We start from the raw sequence: 18,058 nt of genomic DNA, 5'->3' as shown, positions 1-18,058 counted from the left end.
GCCGTGCGGCTCTAACGGTGTCCCCGAGGCGCAGCTCCTGCGTGACGGTGCGGCTGCGGGCCCTGCAGCACCGCTCCCAGTGGACTAAGCGGGCGGGTAAAGCCTCTTATTTAATGCCTTTCGGTTAAACAAGAAAATAACCGCATCTCTCCACGAGGAGCAGCTCGGTAAGAGCATGAGCAGCGGCTTGCAACTTTTCTTCCCCAGGTGTCGGGCTCTCGCTGCCAACCGGCTGCTTGCCGTGGCTGTCACGTTCCCGCGGTGCTCCGTGCCCACGCTTTCTGTTCCCTTTCTTATCCCCTTCCCCCGGCTGAAGATAACCCAGCTCAGCTCGAGTGTTTCTCACGCAGCGCTGTCCCGAGCAGTAAGGATGGTCCCGGTTTGCCCTCACCTTTATACCCCCACTCGATGCACAGTAGGGTTTTGGCTTCTCCCATGTCTGCCACTGTGTTTATTTCCAAATGCTTATTGGTTTGACTCTTGTGAACTTAGGTCTTAGTTCTGGAAAACTTTATTCCTAGAAATAGCTTTTCTCAAACACATTTACAGAGTGAAACCTGCAGGAGTCAATGATTAATTGTAAAAATGAGGGTTGCAAGACTATGCTTCTAGAATTTGTTAAAGCAGTGCATTGCTTCCCTTCCCTGTTGTCTTGCTATCTTCTATCACTAATGAAAAATAATATCACTGTGCTGATCAGACCAGCTCCTTACTACTACTACTTTTGGATGCCACTTTTAAGCCCTCCATGTGCCATTTGAAAGCCTCTGTCTGCAGTAGCTGTTTTTTGAAGAAGGAATTTGAAAAATGCAGCAAAACTTTACAAGCTGATTGGTTGCCTTTCAACTGTTCTTTTTCTAAAAGTGTCTCAAATTCGTGGGCAGTTGAAATGTGTGTTGGCTTGGCACGGCCTTTGTGGTTGCCAAGTGTGTAAAGAAAGCAAGGAAATGCAACCCGCTGCAGTCCCCTGGTAACTTTTATTTCAAGAAGCAAACTTGTAGTGAGTCATGGGAGCATTGTTCGCTCCAAACTAGCTGCCAGGAAGTGGAACTTGACCCAGCTGATGGGCTTTCTATAAAACAGTTTTTCCCTGCACACAGTGTTGTTTCCATGTTCTTCATGAATCACCCGAGCCCTCAAACTCCCAAAGAAGACAGAATGTACTGCCTCTCAGGGTGCATGTTTGCCCCTTCCTGTGTTGGTTTTGATTCTTTTCTTCTGTTATGTACTTCACTGTTTCTTCTTTCCCTCCCATCCTGGTCAAAAGTTTTCCACATCTGTGAACCATTCCCAACGCATATGTCCTCTCTGGCTTTCATACACTGGCCTAACTGACAAAAGTGTCTTGCCTTTCCTTTTGGGTAAGTCATTTCTGTTCCTTCCAGTTCTTTGTGGCTCTCAAATCATTCTGAAAAACATCTCTGAATGCTTGGGCTCAGGATGCAGCTGTACTTCCATACACACCTGTGTGATATGGGTGGATGCTCCAAGCCTAGCACCTGCATCACAGCTTCAAGAAGGATAGCTAGCTTTCATCTCTTACCACAGCTTCTATTGGAAATAAGGTGCTTGTTGTCCCTTAATCATAGAATCACAGAATGGCTTGAGTTGGGAGGGACCCCAAAACCCACCTAGTTCCAACTCCCTGCCATGGTCAGAGCTGCCCCCCACCAAATAAGAGCCCAGAGCCCCATCCAACCTGGCCCTGAATGCCTTCAGGGGTGGGGCATTTACAGCTTCTCTGGGCAGCTGTGTCAGTGCCTAATTATATATTAATATTTGTATACACACGTGTTGTAAGTGGGTGATATCCTTCTATGAAAATTGATGACTCAGCAGCATGCTGACTTACAACCGAATAACTCATGGAGTTGTGGACTCTGGCTATTCATACTATCTGAAATCACTACACCTCAATGTCAAAATAAGGTAATAAACTTGTTTGGCAGAGAAGGGCATTTTCATTGACACTCTATATAAGGTTAATAAGCAATCTTTGATGTCTCTATCTGTCTGAACAGAAAGCTTAGACTGTTCTGACCTCTAATACAGTGCTTGTATTAGAGTTATTTTAAATACGATCTGGGCCTGTTAGTTTCCTTTTGGTAGGACTGACTTGTCATGTGTGTGAATACAAGGATCTTATCTATGTTATGCCCACCAGAAGACTTGGGTCTGACAGGAAGCTCTTCATAGCAAGGGATTTCATGCAAATTCATGTTTTGGCTGTAGTATGATGAGGATTAAATTGCCACCTCAGCCTTGAGACCTCACGGAAGAAATGCATGAAATAATGTACTAGTGGAAATAGAGGGAAATCGCAAGAAGAAATGATATCCATGAGGTTGTAGTTTGCTTGGAAATCAAATATCAAGTTTCAGGTTGCTTGTTTTATTCTTAATTGGTGCTTGTTTAGTTGTATTAAAAAAATAGAATAGCCATTTTTACTGATGTGCTATGCTGAAAGCCTTCTCGTAACTATGGCAGTAATACTTGGGAGCGCAAGATGAGTGAGAGGCCCATGTGGAATAGCATGTGCCAGGAGATTTGTTGTTATACTTAGCACTAGTATCTGTTATTCAGATACAGTGGCTGTCACCAGTGAATCCTAGACTCACATATGCTGCTACCCCTGCAGTTAATAGTTATTAAAAAGAACCACTGGCTTTAGTAGAAGAGCAGTCCCACAGAAACCTTTGGGTTCCTTTCAGGCAGGTGAGTAGTGCTGTATCTGCGAGATAGCTTGGCAAACTGAAGTATGACAAGAAGACAGGCTCAGGGAGCTGGGCTTGTTCAGCCTGGAGAAGAGAAAGCTGCAGGGTGACCTCATTGCAGCCTTCCAGTACCTAAAGGGAGCCTACAAACATGAGAGAAGGCGACTCTTTGAAAGGGTAGATGATGGCAGGACAAGGGGAAATGGTTTTAAGTGGAAGGAGGGAAGATTTAGGTTGTTTGTCAGGGGGAAATTCTTTACCCAAAGAGTGGTGAGGTGCTGGAAAAGGCTGCCCAGAGAAGTTGTGGATGTCCCATCTCTGGAGGTGTTTAAGGCCAGGTTGGATGGGGTCCTGGGCAGCCTGGTCTAATATTAAGTATGGTGGTTGGTTGCCCTGCTTGAGGCGGGGGAGTTGGAGCATGATGATCCTTGAGGTCCCTTCCAACACAAGCCATTCTATGATTCTGTGGCACTGTGTTGCCTGCCCAGTCTGCTGGCTTCCTCTCCCAGACACATTCCCCTGCTACTGGGGAGTGACAGCAGTTTGTAATCCTCTCCAGTGTCGCGCCTTGTGGGGCTAAATAACAGGAAGTTATTTTCAATTGAGTGAGAGAAGTTCTTCAAAACTCCTTGAAAATACTTGATTTTCAAGAGCAAGTGTACCTGTAAATATTGTTTTGATGCAGGCTAGCATACACAGTTTGAGATCTGAATTCTCCTGGAAGTGTTTGCATAGTTCTGCTTAGTGAAATGTGCAGACATGGAGGCCCTAAATCATGACTCCCAAACAGTGTATGAATGGACTATTGGTGAGTATATGACTATCCTTCTTCTCTTAATGTAGTAGAGTGATTTAGAAAAGCTATGTTCTGTGCCACAGATTTGTTCTGTGGTATTGGTGAGCATGTACAGCTGAGGGTTGGAGTGGGACCAGAGGTGCTGAGTGCTGAAGATGTCATTGGCTCTGGCACCATCTATCAGAGGCTGCTTCTGAAAGGTAGACTCTGTGAGAACGCCATATCTCCATCTGTGAAAGGGGGTGCTATCATCTCACTTTATGGATGATGATAGTTGGTGCTATGTAGGAGGTATCATGCTGAGATACAGTAAGCAACCATAGTGTGTCTAGGTACTTGGACTTATTTACAAGCCAAGATTAGAGCAAGATTATCTTACACTGATTTATCTCACCTGTTCATTCAATTGGATTGATACAACAGCAATGAATAATAGACTATGAAAAAAATGTTAGGGTTACTTTAGCTGTCTCCTCTTCATCTTAAGCAGCAGTGTGATGTGATTTCAAGCACTGCATCCTTGTCTTTTGTTTTCTAATCATTATAGCTAGGCAATCCTAAAAATATATATTGCCTCTGATTGAGGAATAGTTTAAGAGATGTATCCGATCAGTATCCAGACGCTGAACTCCATTTTCAGTGCAGCCTCCAGAAGTTCAGGGACACTAAAGATGGAAGGTGAACAGATGCTGATGTACCCACAACGTTTTCAAGTCACTCAGATGGAGAGATGGGCCAATCTTTGAAGCTGCTGGTTCTTCCCCAAGCTATGTATTTCCTGTAACTTAAATGGCTGATTTTTTCCTTGCATGAATGCTGCTGTGGCCCTATGGGAATGCAATTGCTGTTAGGTGAATGGCAGATGACAGTGTATGACAAATACAGGTGGTTCCATATTTAAGTCAGCAGAAATGCTCTATAGCCACAGTGGTGGAAATGAGCAGTCTAGGCACATGCTCTTTGTAATGTACATATCTAATAATGCTAGCTCGGTAAGAAAAGAGCTTATGTTAATTTAAATCTCCAGATAAAGAAAGCACCCAAGGAAAAAATTTCTCACTGCCTTGTCATTTAAGTCCATAGGAATATCTTGGCTCTGTGGCAATGTTGCCAGTGGCTTTGGCAGAGATTTGGATTTTCTCTTGTATTCTCAAATTATAGACCTGTTCCTAAATTAGTTGTTTTGACAGTGGGTGCATGTTGGTGTGAGATCCAAATCCACAGAGAATACCTTCAGCTTAACAGAAGGGAAAATAAGTTGAAGCCTTTTATTTTTTTTTTTTCCTTACGTGTATAAGCTTAAAATTGTTGTAGAACTTTTACCCCTCTTCTCATGTCCTTCAACCTTAGCTATTGCTTTATTCTTTTTAAGACACTTTTAGTACAGAAATAATTTCTTTACCCAGAATGTCTGGCTTTTCAACTCTGATTCCAGGCATAACTGCTTCTCCTCTGAAGGATTTCAGTGAGAAAGTCCACTGGATCCAAACTCACGATAACTGCACTGCAGGTCCTTGTCAGACAAATGGTCCTGTGTTGGAGGTCCCCAGAATGATTTTTCACCGTCTGAGGAGAAGCTCATGTATTCATGTAGAATCAATAAATAAGTGGTAAAGGAGGCAAAGAAGAGGAAAGAAAGAGAATGGAGAAGTAGACTGATGACGGTGATAGGACCTGAGGGAATGGCATGGAGCTGTGACAGCACAGAGTCAGGCTGGGTAATTAGAAAAAGGTCCTTCACCAAAGGGTGGTGGGCATGGAACAGGCTCCCCAGGGCAGTGGGCACAGGTTTCAACTGCTGGAGTTCAAGGAGTGTTTGGACAACACTCTCAAACAGAGGATTTGAATTTTGGGTGGTGCTGTATGGAGCCAAGAGTTGGTGATTGTCCTGGTTTCCTTCTACTTTGGAATATTCTGTGCTACTGTGATTCTGTCAAGTGACAAAGAGGAGTTATTCCAAGGGGGCCAGGGAGCAGGAGCATGTTGCAGGCAATGCCTGGCAAGCTGTGGTCACCTGTAAGATTTTGCAGTGCGACCATAGCTGTGCCATCTCTGGCTGCCCTCGCGTGGTCAGCTTTTGCAACCTTACTATCAGCAAGATCTTGCTGCTCACATCACCAAACTGCCTGCAGCACCAGGTACCAATTCCAAACCATAGAAAAAGAGTAGAAACACCTGTCCTTTTGCAAAATACTTCTTCAAATATTCCCCCTACAGGCATCCCTGGTTGTGCTTATAAGCCTTAACCATCCAGTGGCACTTACCTAGGGCTGCCTGGGATGGGGTCTACCAACAGCCCCAAAGGTCTTGCTTGCAGCAGTATTTTGTTTCTTGCCTCAGCTGCTTACTTGCCTAGCTGTTGGGTGTAGTGAGAATACTTAATTATGAAGGAGAGCAGTTAGTGTTGTTTTTTTTTTTCTCCACAGCCAAGCAAAGTAGCACTTGTTGTCTGATGAAAGAGCTGAAGTTCTTTAAAAACATTCTTCTGAGTAATTACGTGGACACATTTAATCACTTAATCCCAATACTTTAGATGTCACAGATTTATTTTTTTTCATTTAAGCCTTGCTAGTGTTGAAAAATTGTAGTTAGTCAGTGCTTTGGAATTTACCCAAACATTAATAACCTGCTTCAGTGCTCCACAGGTAATTATTTTTTACAGTGTCCTTTTCCTGTGTTGTCTGTCACTGTGGTATTTGTGAAGCTCCTGCAGGTTTCACCTTAGGTAGGGGATTTGTAAGATGATTTTTCAGTTAAGCAACTATACAAAAGCTAATCCACATCTCCCTCAAACCAGATTTTAACGTTTATCAGGGTTTGGATTTGTGTTTTTTTGTTTGTTTTCTGTTTGTTTGTTTGTTTTAATGCCAAGAAGTAAAGTCAAAATACTTATTTTCTTCTCGAATGGGGCAGAGCCTAATGACTGCCTGCCTTAGCCTCGTTTTTCAGATACTCAGCTTGGAGGTGATATACCTAAACCATTAGGCTCTGATTAGACCTAATGATTCACTGCTTGCACAGAGTGCAGCTGTACCAGAAAGGCAAAACAGCGTGACACCTGCCTGTACCATTGCCAGTACCTCCAGGCCCAGTACTTGGGACAGCTTGAATATTTGGTGTAGGTGTTGGTTCCTGTGTTTGCAAATGTGTTTACCTTGCATTGCTACAGACTGTCAGGGAATCTGAAGTCATCCAGCTGGTTTTCTTGCAGAATGATTGAATCTGTTTTTTAACACAGGTCTGACAAAAGAACATGCCACTCAAATGCTGTCTCCTAATGCAGAAGAAACAGTAGGTCTGAGGGATGGGAAAAATACTTCAATTCCTTGATAAACTGTCAGTAATATTCTTCATATGAAAAGTAAGGAGATGGCAGGTTAGCTGTGGTAGGAATATTTGCTATGCTTTTCTGACACTACAGTTTCCTTTAAAAATATGTTTTGCTTTGATCTGAATTACAGAAAGTTTTATGAGGAATGCTGCATTTCTGACTGCTAGATTAATCCTTTTCTGCCTTTGGGCTGTGGCTATTTGAAGTCACTGGGGTAGCTGCTGGGCTCCTTTGCTTTCATCGTTAGCTTGCAAGCTGATGTACTTTGCACCATTTCTGAGGATTATTCAGGTTAGCAAAAGCCTAACAAGATAGCTGGAAAGTAGCTGGTTTATCAGTTCCCTCCCTGCCCTGACACCTCTTCTGTTTGTTGTCATTTTTTCACTACTGGTGGCACAAAATTCTGTGCTCAGTTGGCTCTGTTGGGGTCCCTGTCTCAGATAGGGTTTGCAGCATATCTTGAACTGCTCGTCTTCAGTTAAACTAGAAACTCCACAGTGTTAGCCCAATATAGGGTTTCTACCCCACTGTTGTTCTTCCATTTAGATTTTTCTTCCGTCCCTTTTCCTCTCTTCATCTTTTCCCATGCTTGTTTGCATGTACTGCTTGGTTCTGCTTGCTGAGATTGAAAGAGAGGACATAGTTTTCTCCCTGTTTAACTTCTAACTTGGAAGTGGAGTCTGAACCAAGTTTTTTTTTTTTTTTTTTCTTCCATGTCTTCTTTTCCCTGTTTTCTCCACCTTTTCTCCTTACGTTCATTGTACTCCTATGGATGTTGCTCAGTGTAGCACAAATTTGATGCGCACCAACAGTAAAACTAGAGATGTCTGTTGGCCTTTTGGACTCACCTGGGATGTACGCTAGCTTGAGAGTGAGTGTAATCTAGGTTGGCCCTGGAATACATTAGCTGGATTTACACTGTTAGGATGGTTCCAATGGCAATGAATGGGTTGACCAAACCAGTTGGTTTTAATTCATAGAATGTCTAACAGCAGAAGTACTCAAAGGAGTTATGATTAACTGAGGGAAAATGCTGCTTGATATTTTCCAGCGGTTTCAGGGAATCAGGGATAGAGAGTTAACCATGGTTTCCATCATGAGAGATGGTTAATGCATGCAAAATGTATTCCAGTCAGTCAAACAGTGCTTACAGTCACATTGCCTGCAAATACCAGCTGACCTCCACTTTGCATGGCACAGCTTTAAGCGAGGGTAGAATCTAGATTAGTGTGTCAGCCTGCAAAGGGAATCTCCTGCTGAAGATCTGGGAATGAAAAAGGAGAAGATAAAGTGGGTAGAGAGGAAATTTATAATTATGGTAGCAGTTGAGCTGGCAATTTAAAAATTCTCAGCTCTGACATGTATCTGTCTGCACTACTACTTCTCACTTGCTTTCATGCTGAGTATTCTGGACTCGTTCCTGTTCAGCAAACATTTGTCAGGCATGATAATTTCAAGCATTAATCCTTAGGAATTAACCTGCTTGTTAGTTGATGACCTGAACTCTTGGTAGTTTCTGGGGATTATTTCTATTTAAATCTTACCTTTCAAACAGAGGCAGCACACTGATAGATTTCTTTGTTATTTTTATTTTTCTGGTCTCCCATACCTTTACACTTCTATCTCTCTGTCTCACTGTTACCATGCAGCAAGCAGCATAGAGGAAATTCTGCACTGCCTTGGCACTGGTGTGGAGGAAGCCCTAGGTTTCTCTTCACACCATATGCTGCTGATGCCAATCCCACTGACCTGCACTCTAGCACCCAGATCCCCACAGCCTTGTGGTGCTGCACACCCTGAAGGGAACACCAGGCAAATCCTGCAGGCTTTTAGCAGTCATTCTTCCAGAACTCTCAAGGTTTTGGTAAGGTTTCTGTGGGATTTATTCCTTTTATTTCATAAGGAAGTGAGATAGTCAAGACCATGCTGCTTATGTTTCTCTTTCGGCTCCTGATAACTTCTTGAACTTTTTCCAATTTCCCATTAAATTTACTGGAGAGATAAAAAACCTTGAGGACATTAAGTTTCTTGAAGTGTCATAAATTTTGATTACATTGGAAAGGAGAGAAATAAGCACTCCGTTAGGAGAGCAGCCAGCCTATGTGTGTCATAGACAAGCAAGTGAATGCTGTTTGCTTGCTTTTCTCTGGGGAAAGCCCATGCATCGTCTGCTCATTAGAAGGGTAATAGCAGAGGCCAAGGGCATTATGTGATGAGATAAGGACAGATAAACTGTTCTTTGAGGAGCAAAATGTATTATTCTAAGCCAGAATGGAGAGAATGGAGAACACTTTCATGTAAGGTGGGAAAATGTAGTGAAGCCAACCCAGCCGTAGAGCTCACCACAAGGCTGTGTCTGGAGATAAGAGGCAGCCAGTGAGGTTAACAGTGTCTGTTAGAGTTGGGAGGGCATATCAGCTTTCTCAGTCTAAAGCCAAACTGGGACTACTGGAATTATTTTCCTGAAATTTCTCTAATAGTGTAGTTTTAACTTCCCACATACCACTGTTGAAACATAACTTGGGTATTTGCAATAAATTGAGATAAAATAAATTCCATATTAAGTTTTAAGAGGGGAGCATAATTTGCATCTCGCTTTGTCACACATGTTGTGCTTGTTGTGGCTTCTGTGAAAACTGTCCAGGTGTTGGAGCTCAGTTGGGCTGCAGTTTAGCACACATCACACAAGTATGCTTTTTATTTTGGAAAGGTAATAACCTGGTTCCTTTGTTCTCTGAATCAGCCTTTAGCGAGATTCCCACTGAGCCCTGAACTGTGAATTCAATGGGAAAATACAGTAGGAGGATTCAACTGACATGAAATGCATTTAAAATATAACATCTTTAAAAGATGGCTGTGGAGATCACTGAGAAAAGATTATTTCTCTTAGATCAAAGTTAAGTTTGTGCCACAATGTATACTGCTCCTTGTAGAAGAATTACATATTACTTGCATTATAAAAATCTCTCCCGTTCTGCTTCTTCCTGATCTTAATGTCTGAGAACCACCAGAGAAGTGACACGTCACTCAGGAAATGTGTTTGTCAAATGCACCAGTGTATGCATGCAGATGCACTGCCGATGGTGATCGCTTGCCCTGGGCATGTATCTGCATTAGCCCTTTGGCAGCTGGTGGCCCTTGGGATGTGGTTTGTCATACTTCGGGTGGGATTTTTTACAGTTGCTCTGAGGAAGTAGGCCCTATGTTCCCAATGGAACCTAAATAGAGCAGAGCTGCCAAATCTTTTCAGTAGTTCACGGGGGAGGGGGGGGAAAGAGCCTTGGTTTCTTACAATACTCATTTTTTAAGGTGATTAAGATTGGATGATGCAAGAGTGAGAATAATAAGCATCAGCTTTTCTCTGGCTGCTTGGCAAGGTAATTACCTGCAATCACAGCCTTAAATAACTCTTGGGTCCCTCTTGCTAGATGTGGACTGCTGACAAACACGACTTGCAGCTGAGTGCTGTCACAGCTTTATGCTCAACTGTGTTTTTAATTAACCTCAGTAGGAGGAGGTTGAAATACCCTTTAGCTTTATAAGCCACGAGACTCCAATCCTCATTTAGGCTAATGTGATGACTAAAAAGACAGTGCTGCTTCATCCAGAAGACACGCGTCTTCCCTGTTGTGCAGTGCTCGGCTACATGTGTTGGTGAGATGTTGCTCTCACTGCAGAAGCAAGCTCCCATGCTGCTGGGAGCAAGCTCTGCAGCTGAAGACAGAGATGCATTCCTGGTCCTTAACCCACAGAGCCTGGCGAGCAAGCGTAGGGGGAGGGTGATGAAGATGTGGAAACTGCAAGAGTTCAGGCAAAAATGAGTCACAGGAAAACAGCCTCCTTTAGTCAGTTCCAGAAATGTTCTCAACCACTCAAAATTCATTTAGAGCTGCAATTTTTGCAGCAGTCTGCTTTGTTTCTGAGTAGAGATTTTTGGGGGATAAGGTTGCTGGCAGCTCCAAAAATGTGTTGTTTAGGACATAAGAAGGCCTTGTTTGCTCCATAGCCCAGCTTTGTCTGAACACAAACCACTGCCTTTTTGCATTATACAGCCTGGCATTATCAGCTTAGTACAAATGTTACTTTAAATTATGTCCAAATACTGGCTGGCTGGATCTGACTTTGCTTACCCTGATGTATCCGTTTGACAGCATTTCAATGGTTTATCTTTAGCAGTGATCATTTTTCTCTTTCTTCATTTGAACAGATCTTACTGTTTGGTACAAGTTCAGCAGATTTCTCCATCATCATTGGCTTTGATCCTATGGAAATCACACATTTACTTTAATCAACAACTTTAGTATTTAAAATTAGGAACAGCCCAACTACTTAAGCTATTTAATCTCACTTTTTCATAGAATCATAGAGAACAACCATGAGGTTGGAAAAGACTACTAAGATCATTTAGTCCAACCATCAATCCATCACCGCCATTCCCATTAAACATGTCCCTCTGTGCCACATTTCCACATTCCTTGAACACACACTTCCTGGACAGCCTGTGCCAATGGCTTTCTCCTGCTGAGAATAATTTTTTTTCTAATATCTAACCTGCACTTCCCCTGGTGCAACTTGAGGCTATTCCTCTTGTTCTATCACTCTTACCTGAGAGAAGAGGCCAACCCCCACCTCAGCAAAGCCACCTTTCAAGGAGTTGTAGAGAGTGATAAGATCTTCTCCAGACTAAACAGTTCCCTATTTTCCATAATAACATTATCCTAATGAGAATGATTTGAAAGATAGATGTAAAAAATCTGGAGTTTTGCAGAGTTAGTCCTTTATCTGTTCTTCTGAAAGGAAAAAAGGCATTGTATCCTTAGAATATATTTGTTCAGTATTTACAAATGACTTTATAACAAATATTGCTGATAAATACTTGCTGTACAAGGTTGGTTAGTTTAAAGACTGTGTGCTTAGTGCTCCCAGGCTGGACACAGCTGGTCACTCAGAGCTGAATTGACTGATGGTCAATTAAGATTTAAGACTGTTTTTTGGTGAAGTGGAATGTGGGGTGGAATTATAATCATAAAACGCCTAGAAACAAATGTGGACACAGTTTTGTGCAAGAAGGAAAGATGCAGAAGAGAAAAGAGACAGACTTGGAAACAGGCTGACATCCCATAGCCCTGAGCACCCTCATCATGACTAAAGGCCTCATCAGGCCATGGGGGTTGCTGCAGAAGAAAGTTGTCCCGCCACTGCCTCGATCCCTCCTTGGAGGTGCTCCTTTCTCACACTGGTTTTAAGTGTCCCACAGATGGGCTGAGGCTTGGTGCAATGAGTCCTTTCTGCTGCGAGGCTACTGTCTGAGTCCTCTCACTAATGCCTTCAGGACCAGAAGGAGGATCTCTGAGTTTCTCTGGCTCTGAGGGGTGGGCTGAGGACATGGGCAGCACCACAGGAGCTTGCATGGAGCACAGGAAATGCAGTGGTAATCTCCAGTCGTCCCTTTTTCTGTCCAATGCTCTGTGTCCCTAAGTACTTGCTGATGCTCTATTTTCATCGCTGAAACTTTTCTAACACATGGTCTATGGTCTCAGGACAGGTGTTACCCTATGGAGCACTTCTGGCTACTACAGGGTGCTGTGGAAGGGCACAGTTTGTATGTGGCCACCATCCTGGGGTGGGTCACCATGGTGAAAGTGGCCCTGTCTCTGGGAGTTACGACGTGGCAGACTGTGTGCAGAAGAGATGGGCACTGCCAGCAAGCCAGGGAAGGCAGACAATGTCTTTATCAGGTACTGATGGGGAACCAGAAATGGGATATGAAGAATCTCTTGAAAGAGTTATTTGGTTGTAGTTTATGTAACAACCTAATCTGCAGAATTTATTTGGCAAATGGTAAAGAACAACCCTCCCTCTGAGGAAGCTGTATTGTCAGTACACAATATATGAACAACAAAAGTGGAGCAGTTTATTAGATATATTACTTGTTCTGAATTGTTCACTGATCTCCAGCCAAGATTCAGGTGGCACAAGAGTTTATTAGTCAATATATCAGTGGTGTGAGTGGCACCCAGTGCTGTGGGATCACACAGGCTGTAGAGAACAAGTGGGAAATAATTAAAAACATAAATTCCAGCCTTCAGAGATCGTGAGATTAATGCTGTTGGCTTGTAATACTTTTATTCTTGCTGACTGATGGTAAAACTCTTTGGGTGCTGAGCAAAGCTGAAACCAAGCCTATTCCAGCGGCTGGGGAGGAGTTCACCAAGTAGAGATTGCTGGTAGGCAGCAGCTTCCCTTTAGAGGAAATTTCAGAAGCAGACACTCTAGATATGAAAAATCTCTGCTGTGGTTTTAGAGCAGAGGTGCTTAACCCGTGGTATCTCAGATTAAAGAGTCTGTGAAAGGTGACTAGGAAAGCAAGCCTGTTGTTAGTATCTTTGAAATCATCAGACAGATGTCTGCATGTTTATTGGGGAACTTCTGGGGTATGTATTATAAAAGGTTAAAATCACTCACTGCGATGTTAACACCACTGGCCTAACATCTAAAATACCAATTTAATTTGAAATTTTAGTTTTGATATTACAGTCCTCAATGGTCAGATCTGCTTGTTTCTGACAGAGAGAACAACCCAGAACTCATCTCTGCCTTGCTTGCACATGACGATTCCATTCAGAAATTGAACTAGTTTAATATTTTGAATCTCTTTTAAAATTTATACCTTTTAGGAAGTGACTTACTAGACCTGGAAACTTTGTTATTTGCAGATGAGTGATACAAAACAATATCCCACTTGTGCTGCCTTTCGCCAAAGTCTGAAATTAATCTTTAAAAAATCAGTTGAAAAAGTCAGGCTTTTTCAGTTAATCTGGCACAAAATATGGCTGACAAACAGTTTTTGTTTTGTTTTTGCATCAAATTGATGGAAAATTATCTGGTGTGATCATGTTGAAACTGAATGTCTTGCATTAGCTGTAGGCTTCTGAAGATTCTTTTGTAGGGGAAAGGAGGTGGCTATGATATGCATGACCGCAGTACTCATGATGTTAGCATTCCTCAGTTGAAAGGGATGCTTGTAACTTGGTTATGCATGTGTTTATTTAAGTAAATATAACAAAGAAACATCTTATTTACTCTCTAGCTCATTCATTAGGGCAAGCAATTACTAACTGCCGTAAACAACAAATAACAGCAAATAACACAGGAAAAGGCTGTCTTGGAAGATGGGCAAGGTAATGGGACTAATGTTTTGAACCTCTAAAACATACTGGAAATAATTACATCTTAAATTTGCAACCTTAAGTTCTTCTGCACCTACTCAGCCAGTTTAATTCTGCTGTGCCTGGCTGAGGCTTTGCTGGAGGCTTTCTGTCCCATGATGACAAAGCATCTGCTGCTGGAAATGCTGTTCTCATGGAGCTGACCATGAACAATTCCCTCCGTGAGCACTCCTCCTCTCCAGCCTGCAGCATTTGGAGCTCCCAGCTTTGTGTCTTTGCTTGGCTTCTTTTACAACATCCAGGGAAACTGAAGAGTTATTAAATTATTCCAGGAACCAAACAATTCCCAGAATCACAATTGCTTCCAAATTCATGCATTTGAATAAAACTTGACACACTCCAGTGGGGTTTTTGTCAATCTTTTTCACGTGCAACCACAGAACCAAATGGAAAGGCTTATAAAAAGTTTGAAGTATTTCAATAATTGAAAAACAGCCTCCCTCATTGTGAGTGATTTGAATTTCCTGCGGCATTTTTGTACTTTCCTTTTATTTTTCTAAGAACTTGGTTCTGGAAACTAGTCAAGTAGTACATGAATACCGGAAACCAAAACATACTGAAACTATGTAAGAGCCTGTGTTTTATAGGTGTCAGTTTGAAAAGAGTGTTTAAAGTTGGAGTGATTGCAAGAAATGTCTTAAGAAGTTTAAGGGAAGAAAAAAAAAAAAAGTCTGCGTGACTTGGCAGAGAGGAAAAAAGTACATTACGAAACATTGCAAAAATAATAGGATAATCCTACCAAAAAGACACTGCACTTGCAAAATAACTTCACAAGCTCCCAGTATTGCATTACAAATATTAAATTTCATGATACCCTAGTGAGAGCTATTAGATGCACTAGGGAGAATGCTGGAGTAGATACACTTAACTAGGAAGCGCTCAGAAATGCGGCCCCAGGAATGCTGGCTGAATTGCATGAGGGACTGAGCTGATCTGCATTGTGCTGTTGCCTTGGGATCCCTGAGCTGAGGCATCATGCCTTCTGCAGTGCGCTTCCAGAAGTGTTTTGGGACCAGCGGGGATGAATCAAAGTTAATGGAAAGCCCAGTGTTGTGGGAGATGTTCAGCTTAAAAGTCCTGGAGCTGATCTGTGCCTTGTATTTTCCTGCTCGTGAAATGTAGGCATACTTTTTATAACATCTGTGTGTGCTGCAGGAGTTGTCCTGGGCCAGTTATGCTTAGCACCTTGAATTATGCTTTGCCCTTATCTGCACTAAGTGACTGCATTATTTCACTTGGAGAAATAACATTGGGTTATGCTGAGTGTTCCATTATCTATGCCAGAATTTCTTATGGTTGGTTATTACCCTCATTTAGTAACATACGTATAGAGATGTTAAATGCTTCGTGCAGTATAAATATGCCTTCCACAGCATGAACTAATACATGATTCAAGTGGCATTAAAATGAAATGTTGTTTCAAATACCTACATGCTATTTGAAAATGTGTGATAAAAATAATTTGTTACAAACTGCTGAGAGGATTGCACCTTTGTTTAAGGGGAAGCCTTCCCCTGGCATAGAAGGTCCTAGTGCCCATGCCTGGGACAGGAACACTGTGGTGCAGGTGGCCCCAGCGGCCTGCTCCTGTTGCAGGTTGCAGTGCTGCTTCTGCACCACTCAACATCTCTGGCCTGCTTCAGGGGCTGTCATATCTGCTTTGTATTTTCTGTACTGATCAGAACCTTGTACTTCATCTCCAGTATTGCTCAGTCATTTAGTCCCAGTGATGCAGCAGGAATTGGGTAAATACTCTTGATCGTAATACTTATCCAGTCATCATTTATCCTAGCCTTAGGATTGCTTGCAAAAAACAAACAAACAAAAACAAAAAAACAAAAACAACAACGACAATAACAAAAAAAACCCTGTATTACAGCTACTGCCAAATTTCAAGTAGTTTTGACAGCTACTCTTCCCAAGCAGGCAGAAAGTCAGAAAAACCCCAACCTGTGCCTTTAAGGCTTGTGGGGTCTTCCAAAATAGAAGACCCGAGGACTGTATTGCTAAGAGCTTTGCTGGGATCTGATTTCCCGGAAAGAGGGAGGACAGCCCCACCAGGCAGAGCCAGCTGCCACCTATTGCAGCTTGCAGCTCAGGAATCTGCTTGGGACTGGGTCAGAGTTCATATTACATTTAATCATTTTTATGATGCTAGACTGCATTAATTACTTAGTAAAAATCAGTAAATTATGCAGGCAGTTGGAATAACAAGGGGTTTCTTTTTCTTTGCAAACTGGTGATCTTAATATTGGAATATTTTCCATGCTTCCTGTTGGCTGCGTGCAGGGAATGCCTTTGTGTGGGATGAGGGACTCTGCCTCTAGTTTTAAGACAGAAAATCCTCACTCTCAGGGGACAGCAGCGTGAGTATGAGTAGGGTTTCTCTATGAAAGATGGCAGTAGGTTTTCCTGCGTTTCTTAGCCCTATTTGACAGCCCTGTGCTTTTTTGTAAGAAGTGAGACTGAGATAACACAATGATCTCTATGATCTGGTTCATAACAAGAGTTCTAAAGCCAATTTTAAATATGATGTGGATGTTACCAGGAATAGAAACTTCTCCTAGGAAATGAATGTCACTCCTCATCTGAGTCTATCCAGCAAATGTACCGTGAGTTTTCATTTCACAAGAGCTTAACTGGAATCGGCTTACACTCATGCATTCAGATATCATTTGCCCAGAAATGTAAGTATGCAATGTGCAAGGAGTTAGGGGACAGATTGTATGGCTACCAGTAATGTTAATGTGAAATGGAGCCCATCAGTCAGCTGCAGAGCTGTGTGCTCTCCTCTACGAGTTAGATTATTATAGCCAGGAAATGGCAGTTTTGCACCAGTTACTGAAGGACACAGTTACCTGAAAGTACTTTACTCCATGAACTGGCTTCATCCTTAGGATTCTTGTAATGCAAGTCATTCTAGCTTTAATGATATATCCTACTGTACGTCTGGTAGCCACTCCATACCACATCACCTTTACTAAATCCACTACATCCTGTTCTATTCTTCAATTTCTTCAGGGTAAAGTCACTCTTCTTCAAAATAGCCCTCTAGTTCTGACAGTTGCAGCTTTGAGTTTTACCTCTTCTGCCATCTCCCACTCCCTTCCATGCAAACGCAGCTCCTCGTGGCTGCACAATGAGGGTGGACCTATCTTTGAGGGCAGGATAGTTGCTGATCTGTAGATGCAGTTCTCTCTCTGGAATGGGGCTGTTGAGCATCAGGCCTGCTGAAGCCTGAGGAGCAACAATTTAGACTGTTTTTGTTGCATACACAAATGTCTTGTTTCTCCTGATCTGACATGGAACAAAATGCACCAGGAATAGAGGAAGGGACATCTGATATGGCATGAATCCTTGTGCATCACTGACAAGAGCACTGTCAGGATGGTGAGAAGCTTTCTGCCACTGGGGAGGCACAGGATGGCTCTCCCTTGTATAAAGATGAAGTTGCTGACAGTTAAAATGGTTACAAAACCCTCTTAATCCAGCTTCACCAAAAGCCATGTTCTGCCTCATGCACTGAGCAGCTTCACCCATGTGAATTGTCCCATGGAAATAGAGGGGTCTGCTACGGCATGGAATTCTGTGCAACAAACTCAGGCTCAATAATTAGACATCACCCTTTGTGCTGAGGAAATATTTCCATGATGAATAACAAAAGAGTAAGAATATTTGAATTTACAAGAAACATTAGCTGCTTGGCTGCCAGTAGCTGTAGGATGTGATCCAAAACCATTTAATGTCGGTGGCTTTCTGTTCACTTCAGTAGAGCTGATGTTCAGGGGCTTCATTATGATTAATCCTGATTAGTCAAGTTCAGCCTGTTGGCTGACAGAGGATGCCTCTCCTCTATTGCAGGGTCAATGTGTACCATCTGGGCAGCAGAGAGTCTGCAGCCCGACTAGAGAAGACGCAAGAACATAGAGCAAGCAGCCATCACATTCACTCTCTATGTGGGAAGGAGAATGAGAGAGGGAGGGAAAAA

The 18,058-nt window shown here is 42.6% G+C and overlaps 1 protein-coding gene across 3 annotated transcripts in view; it reads left to right on the top strand.

Moving 5' to 3' along the window:
- Window positions 1–6: 6 nt before the first annotated feature.
- Window positions 7–18,058, top strand: part of SYNE3 (spectrin repeat containing nuclear envelope family member 3) — a 60,061-nt gene continuing 42,009 nt past the window's right edge. For all 3 annotated transcript variants that reach the window (XR_004159972.1, XM_019615862.2, XM_010711886.3), the window contains exon 1: window positions 7–167. The gene's annotated coding sequence lies outside the window, so the exon portion shown is untranslated. The remainder of the gene's footprint in view (window positions 168–18,058) is intronic.

This window comes from Meleagris gallopavo, chromosome 5 (assembly GCF_000146605.3).
Source record: "Meleagris gallopavo isolate NT-WF06-2002-E0010 breed Aviagen turkey brand Nicholas breeding stock chromosome 5, Turkey_5.1, whole genome shotgun sequence".
Lineage (NCBI taxonomy): Eukaryota > Metazoa > Chordata > Aves > Galliformes > Phasianidae > Meleagris > Meleagris gallopavo.
The sequence above is the reverse complement of the archived record's forward strand: the minus strand, read 5'-3'. Positions and strand labels throughout refer to the sequence as shown.